The sequence below is a fragment of the Osmia lignaria genome, chromosome 16, assembly GCF_051020975.1.
Source record: "Osmia lignaria lignaria isolate PbOS001 chromosome 16, iyOsmLign1, whole genome shotgun sequence".
Lineage (NCBI taxonomy): Eukaryota > Metazoa > Arthropoda > Insecta > Hymenoptera > Megachilidae > Osmia > Osmia lignaria.
The window spans coordinates 5,167,286-5,175,314 of record NC_135047.1 but is presented as its reverse complement, the minus strand read 5'-3'; positions in this window follow the sequence as shown (position 1 = coordinate 5,175,314).

The following is an 8,029-nucleotide window of genomic DNA, read 5'->3' as shown; positions in this document are numbered from 1 at the left end:
CGCGAGCGGGCTCGATGAAAAGGCAAAAAAGCACGAAAACGGGGGAGAAAAAAGGCAGCGAGGAGAAAAGAGAATCGCGGCAGATGACTAGCCGGGGGCGTCGAATCGAACAGTTCACAAAATTTCATTGGATCCCGCGGCCGTGCAAACAGAGACGAAGCCACGGTTTCCTTTCGCTGACAAAACGCAATATGCCTGGCAGCCTAGCGTAAAACAACTCGCCGGCTACGTGTTCGACAACAAAGATTCAATTTCGACGTTAAGCGGCATACACGAATTGCACGATTCGTCGATCCGATATAGACACAGAAGAGGGCAATTAAATTTCCAGTCGACACTTTACACAGTGAAAAAGAGCCAAAAATAATCGCCATAATGGGGATTTATCGCATTGTCAGACATATGCTTGATCTATACTACTTAAAATTCATCATTCTAGCCTTCAGACAGCTGACAAACCATTTCCTTCACCAATGTTGCATTGCTATCTCTATTATTTTACAAAAAGGGTTAAAATAAACCTTCTCGAGTCAAAATGGCGTCTTCAATTTAGCCTGAAAATCGACTTGCCACGTCTTTGAGTCCACAATGTGGTCCCTGCTTCAACTACTTCAAGCATTGTTAGCAAAACCTTGATTCCGACATTGCACAGTCCTTTTACGTGGGTCTAGTAGCCCATCTTCGAAATGATAAAGCAAGAACGAAAGGAAGGACAAGACCAGTTGGCACGTTCCTGGTCGAGGAAGAGGTTTATGGCGTTCGTTAAAGGTCTTACTCCGGAGGAATCTCTCTGGGACGACTCGGCTTTTGATTTGGATCGTCTGTGCCTTGAATACCCCCGAACGAAAGACTGATCTTGCGGAAAATTGAGATTATCGCGGAGTGACCTGGTTCTGCTTCTTTGTGGACCTCGCATCTGCTGGTATCCTCCTCCCCTCCCCTCCCTTTCCATGATTCTTCGCGCTAGGAAAAGTTTGTTAAGCTCGGAAGATGGATTTGATCCAAGGCTGATTGGTTCGAGATGTGCTCGATACGCGAACTCCAAGCAACTGATCATTAACGCGATTACAACTTAAAAAAAGAACTTTCTACTTATTGCGTTAAGAACACGTAATCTAGATATTTTGTTCGTAATGAGTTTGAATCTGAAGTTGGTGCGTATATCTCAGCGAAAGCCCAACGATAATAATTCGAAGCGGAATCTTGGCAAACTCGCGTCAAAGTGTACTTGAGATTGTGCTTGCTAAGATGTTGATTATCCTTTGATGGAAACGTGATTGGACTACAGAAGGATATTTGTCACTAAACGCACGTATCGGAATGTTGACGAGTTTCGAGTACATCGATTAATTTATGTTAGAATCTTCGGTTAAACCCGTCTGTGGAAGCTCGATCGTAACGAAACTCTTTTACTTCGCCTCTGTATTAATTGATGATCGATATCGCTCGTTTAAAGTTAAACTCGCAGCTCGTAGAGCTCGAAGAAGGAATCCGGAAGAATTTCTCCGGGATGAACATTTAAATTCACCATCGCGTTGAATTCTTGATCAAGAATTCTCGCCTCCGTATTCGGGCTCCTTTAAACAAATCCGTGATACTTTTTTGGATACGTTCGAGGATTTCTCGAGTTCAGCATAATCCTGACTGAAAAATATTCGGATAGGAGACGGCGTTGGCCGCGAACCGAACGGGAAATTGAAGCAGAAACGTGCGGGAAATAACGAACAGACTCCAGCCGTGAGAAATTACTTTACCTTTCCAGAGTGATTTTACCTTTCGAGAAAACATTTTCCAACGCTTCCTTCTTTGCTTACCTCGAATTCGTAATGTAAAACTATCCTTTCGTCGATCATCCTTGTACACTTTGGACGTGTACAGGAGACACGTGAAGTGAAACAAAAAATTACATTCTTGGAAAACTAGCAGAGAGGATAAATAGAAGAATGATAAGATTTTCCACGACGATTCTTGGTCAATCATTTTGCGGGGGAAATTGAAGTACCTGTCACGAGATAGAGGGTCCAAGTTGTTTGTCGAGCTGAAAGATCAAACTGTCGTTGCGTGGAAAACGATTACGAAGGATCGACGTTATTTCGTAGGGGTTCCTGCGTTCCGATAATATGATTGGGCAAATAAAAGCTTCTCTCATTCGGCCAACGATTCTACCCCGAAATTGAACGCTTAAAGATAGCGAGATAGAATCCGATAGATTTATGGCATTCATTTGGGAAACTATAGTTCTTTCTCGATATGAAAAGTTCTCGTATGAATATCGTAGAAATATAGTCATTTAATATTACTGAGATAACGTTGTAGAATATTGAGAAAAAGAAAAATTTCCTAAATCTAGCATATTAGAATACTGTCGTAACGTGACAATATGATATTTAATCCCATATCAAATAATTCGAAATACGAAAACAAGGTACATGGGCGCAACATTCTAGGGTGACGCGCGAGCGTCCACTTTTCCAGCCGTCATCCTCTTCATGGTTGAGTGATGGCGCTAAGTGGAACCAACAAATCGAAGGGTACAAGTCAAACAAACCTCGAGTACGAACAGTGACCACGTTCCAGCCAACGCGTTGTAATTCGTGCATCGCTTATCGACAGTGTCCGCGCGAGGGAATACACGGTCGAACACGCGTTTTATACGAGCCACGATCCGACACGGGAAGGATGAACGTTGGCAACGCGAAACCGCTGTCACATAACGGCGCCGTCATTGACCAACGTTGGGAACGTTTCATTTACTCGACAAGAGAGACGCGAAATCCCTGACGGAAGTCGTACTCGTTCGCGTTTATTATGCAACGCATCGTGACGCGGTTGTTCAGGTGCGAATCGAATTGCGGTCGAATGCTGGCCGGAAGGCGTTCGTGTGCATCGTATACCCGATTACCTGTTAATCTGTACCACGGATACTTTGCCGCCATTTCTGTTCACCTAGGTGGTCACTTATCGTTAACGCACGCTAACGAGTACGCTGGATTAGGTTCCTTCTTTTTAATTTTCACTAATTTGTAAAAGAAAAACTTCCGCGAGTTCATCAGTCGCAAGGTGTATCTTCTTTTAGAAAACTCGTCTAAATAAATCGTGATTAAGTAGCCTCTTAAGCGACCAAGACTCCAACGTCCAACGCGTTAGAATTCTTTTCCCCCTTCGTACTGCAGGAAAGGGTCGTGAAATATGCAGGGGAAAGGTTATGAAAATAGAGGGAAATTTTCATCTCGACTTCCCAAGCAAAGATTCTCGCCCTTAGAAACGGTAACAAAGAGAAAAAAATTCTTCTCTTTCAACCAAAGGATCCTTTAATGTTCTCGTAATTAATTACACCGTTTTTATCCGCTAATTAAAAACTTTCCGTCTTTGACCCCTCTCGATCGATTTGGATTTCTTCGAAACCTTTTCGTCGAATTGGAACACAAATTGAGTGGAATTGTCGAGAGGGAAGAAACGAAGAAATCTTAAACTCGCATCATCGTGATTGTCCACGCAAAGATTTCATAATAATCTGGCTAGCAAAACTATACCTTCTTATAGTTTATACCTTCTGACGGGTAACTCGGTTAAGTTTGACGAAACTCCGTCGAACTTTCATCTCGGCCGGGTTTACCGAGGGAAAAAGGTAAAATTGAGGAAAAATGAGGAAAGGGATGGAAAGTGTCTCGGGAGAAGCGTGCAGCCCACGTGGTGCCACTCGAAACTCAATTTTCCCTATGCGCTCTACACCTTTCTTTCCCGAATAAACTTGCTTCTGGTTAGAAGCGTGTATGTTAGCTTCCGTGATAGCTTTTTCCCTTTTCCAAAGAAAATAATATTATGGACGTATGAAGTATTAACATCGTTTACTCCGTGTACCTTAATACTCCACTTCATTTCCTTTAACCCTTGCAACCATTTCCTTTTTTCCCTGGAACAGCCAAGGGAATAGGGTTAAAAAAATGAAAGAGAATGAAGAATTTTCAAGTACTTAGCACTTTACATCAAATTATTAACGTCCCTTATTGTTACTCGATAAATAGCAGTAGAATACTTTCGTTCGTCCTGTTTCAAGAAATTGAACGAAACAAAGGGAATAAAATCAAACGACCAGGGTATAAGAAGAAGACGGGAAAAGAAACTACTATTGCAAACAACGTGGAGTCTCGTCGAACGAATGAAAAGAGTCCGACGAGGTTTTAATTACTCTGAATGCCTCACTGTGTTCGCTCGAAGACGCCGTGACAGCTCTTCTACCTTTGTCCTTCTTCGACTCTCCACCATTCGATAGGTTGTTTCTCTCGTTTCGATTCGTTCCTAGAGGAGAATCTAGTCTCCCTCTTTGTTCTTCAATTCCCGTTTGCCTGGATAGTTCCCCAGCAGGGGCCATGCCGTGAGAAGACAGCGGTACCTAATTCCCATTGGGAGAATCGTCGGAGACAAAGAGGCCGCCGATGATGATGTGTCTGGCGGACCATTCGACTGGATAATCTGGGTACCATTTCAGAAATGGGATCGATGAGGAACAGCGAACGAGGATTTGATGGCGGATTTCGTTTGCTGCGGGAAACTGGAGATAGGTGGAGTCTGCCTTTGACTACCCTTTTTGCTCCCTTGATAATAGTGTCATAGAGGAACGAGGTTTGACAATTGTATCGCATTAGAAACACTAATTTTTCATGTCAACATCCAATGAAAATGAAGAATTTTTACTTAGTGGTACGTTCTATCAATTTCTAAAGCGTATCAAGTAGTATAAACCATGTTTGGTCAGACGCGTACAGGTAATCGCATTTTTCGATGAACTTTCAAGGAATTTGTCTTACTAAAACTTAATCGTATTGCTGAGATATTATGAGAAGATTGGAAATGACATTTTAATCTTAAGTATATATTCTTCAAAAGAATTTTCAGGAAATTCATCTTCGAAACGATGTACCGAAACAAATACCACGAAATAACGATAGCAACCGGGTTGTGCACAACTCCCAAAGCGTTAAATATTTATTGACTTATCTCAACTTTCCGCATACTCATTGCTGAGAAAGTCACCACGAAGATAAATCGCTCCTTAGCGATATACCGATCGATGGACTTCACTACTATCATAAATAACATTTCCTGGTAATCGTAAACACTGAAAAATGTATAATTCCTAATTTCTTAATAAAGTTCTATTTCTAGCATCAAATTAATTTATTCACGAGACTTCAACCTATTATCATTCCATATGGTCCCATCCATGATTACCAAAAACCTCCTTAAGGAAAGAAGTTCCTTTCATTTTCTAGATTCTTTCAAAATTAAATTCATTATGGATATTATTAGTATTCTAAATTTCCTCAAATTACTTCCCTCAAATTGCAAAATGTTATTTCATCAAGATCATTATGCTCGTTACCGAGGTTTCGGTGTTACACGTGGAAACAATCTTAAATGTTTCCGAGTAAAAAAGATTAAGGGTAAAAAACGTAACCCGCAATGTCATTGGACAGGATAGACGGTCGAGAAGGTTTTATCGGTTCTGTTCGTCAAGCACCTGTCAGTCGCTCAAACACGGTCGTAATTACGAGCACGCCTCATCGACGGTTCTCGTTCTGAAACAGATCTTGTCTCCTCTTTCTTTTTTCCCTTCTCTCACCGCTTCTTCCTGTCCGTTCTAGTCGATTGAAAGACTCGAAAGCTCATCGAGTACGCTTTCGAACTACTCGCGTCGACTGTGTTCTCGAACGCGACCTTTATTTTCGTCGTGAGACAAGTGCTTCTAAATTCTTCCAATATTTCATTACGTTTCACTTTGAAATTTACCGTTCATTACCCGCTCGTCTCTTGTTCGATCGCTTTTCTATCGTAGAATTTTATCGGATGGGGTTTTCTTCGTGCTCGCTCGCTTCTCGATGAACATCCACTTTAACTTTCAAGTGTCATGCGTTGAGTTGTACCACTTCCTGGATACTTTTGCTACTGCACCCTCTTTTATCCTGCAATTCTCTTTACGATAGACTTTCAAAACTTGTTTGTACGAGGTGAACGTAAAAGTATGTATTCCAACATTGCACGTTGGAGAAAGTTTTCAGTTCTTTCCGACGTTATATATATTTTTCTAGAGAAATAATCTGATAATCTATAATTAAATTGAAAGACTAAGTTAATCACAGTTAATAATTCAATATCCTCCTACCATTTTTCATTCCATCCCTCTTCCCCTTTTCATAATCTGATTCTTCTTCAATCTTAATCTTTCCAATTAAATTTCATCTGGTTGAAATATTCTCTTATGAGATACATTTATCTATAGCATCGTTTCGAATAACAAATATTAGTTATAAATAAACGCGACAATCGGTATTGGAACAAAGGAGAAAAATCTGCGCATCGTTCGCCAGTAATATATCAATTTCCGGGAATGGAATCGCGGAAAGCTGTCGTTGCAGTTTAACACAATTATAGCCGGGTTATAAATGTCAAACGGCATAAAGCGTTCCTTTTTCGGCTGCATACGGTTCCGATACTTCTGTGCATATGCGTTTCGAGTCGAAACCACGGCAAAAGGATTTTCGATAATAGCCGAATTTATGGTGGAACCAGAAGACCCCGCTTACGGGTAGAGCTTTTAACGCAGGCTCGAAGTTCGCCGATCGTTCGACGATTTACGAGCTCGAAAGAAGAACGATTTTGTCAATTGCAACCGCGAAAAATCCGTAAACGACGTGGAATATCTTACAGCGTGTATGTAAATACATTTTAGAAAAAGTTTTCGAAGAATTTCAAAATTTTCCTCTCCGTCGATCCTCTCGCGAACACGAAACGAAATACGTTGCTGACGAATGCGTCGGTTAAAATTTCGATCGAGGTCGCCGGATAGCCGGAAGTGGTCCGTGTCACCGTAATATCCGGCTAAACTTCATGAAACGCTTAATAATTCGCAGGTATCGCGTCGCGCGAGAAACAGAGCGAAAAGTTTCTGGCGGGTAATGCATAGCGAGAGAACAAGAAACCGCAGAAAAGTTCTCGTTCGACGATTGCCCTGGAGAACGATTTTTATCCCGCGTCCAACTGGCGGATCCTAGAGCTGTTCGCTCTTGAAGCGCATAAATTATCAACAGTTTCGTACGTATAATCTGTTTACAGGCCGGCTCGCCTTCCATCGTAACGACCGATATTTTTCAAACGTCTCCGACCGATCCTTTGTCCCCTGTCCACCTCGTTTTTTTACTTTTCGATCAAACGAATACTGGACGGAACCGAGTTTCTGGAATAAAGCATCGTTCCTGGAACAAAGATTAAAGTAATCCGTCAATGTTCCACGAAAAAGAAATTGTTTACATCAATTGTTTATCGTCCAGAACGATTGTAAATAACGCGTCGACTTCATCGTGGGCGACTACCCCTTTCTTTCGTTACCCTTTAACCAACATAGAACTTCCACGAGCATCGATTTAATACTTTGATACAGCAGCAACGTGCTCTTGTATGAAAGGTTTCGCTCGGTGAAAAATGTCGAGAACGGGAAAGAACGTTAAGCGGTGTATCAAGAGTCTCCACCCTCCTCGTACGAGGTCTGAAACGGAGGGTGCAATTTAAACCGAGGGTGGCTCCTCAGCCACAGATTTGACAAAGTGACGGAGCCGCACGGTCCCACGAGTGCTGGAACGTCCGTTTCCTCTGGCACTCTAATTATCGTCTCGGTTAACTGGGAAATTAATCGATGGTATCGCTGCGTAACGATACACGGTAATCGAGCACCATCAAATATTTACCGCCCCTTCGTCGCGAGAGCAAATTCTGCTTAAACTTCTCCCGAGATTTCTGAAACACTCTCAGGTGAAAATGTTAATTTATCATTATGATGATTTCGACGAGGTGCGAAAGAACTTTGGGACGAGGGTCTTAGGTGGATCGCGCGGCCCGCACCAGGTCATGAACGATTATTATCGATCACCATCGAGTCGACCTGGTGAGTATAGATTAGTTTGAAACTCGAATCAATTATACGCACGACGAGGAGGCGGCCAGGTCGGCCAGCCAAGCTCGGTACGCCAAATCT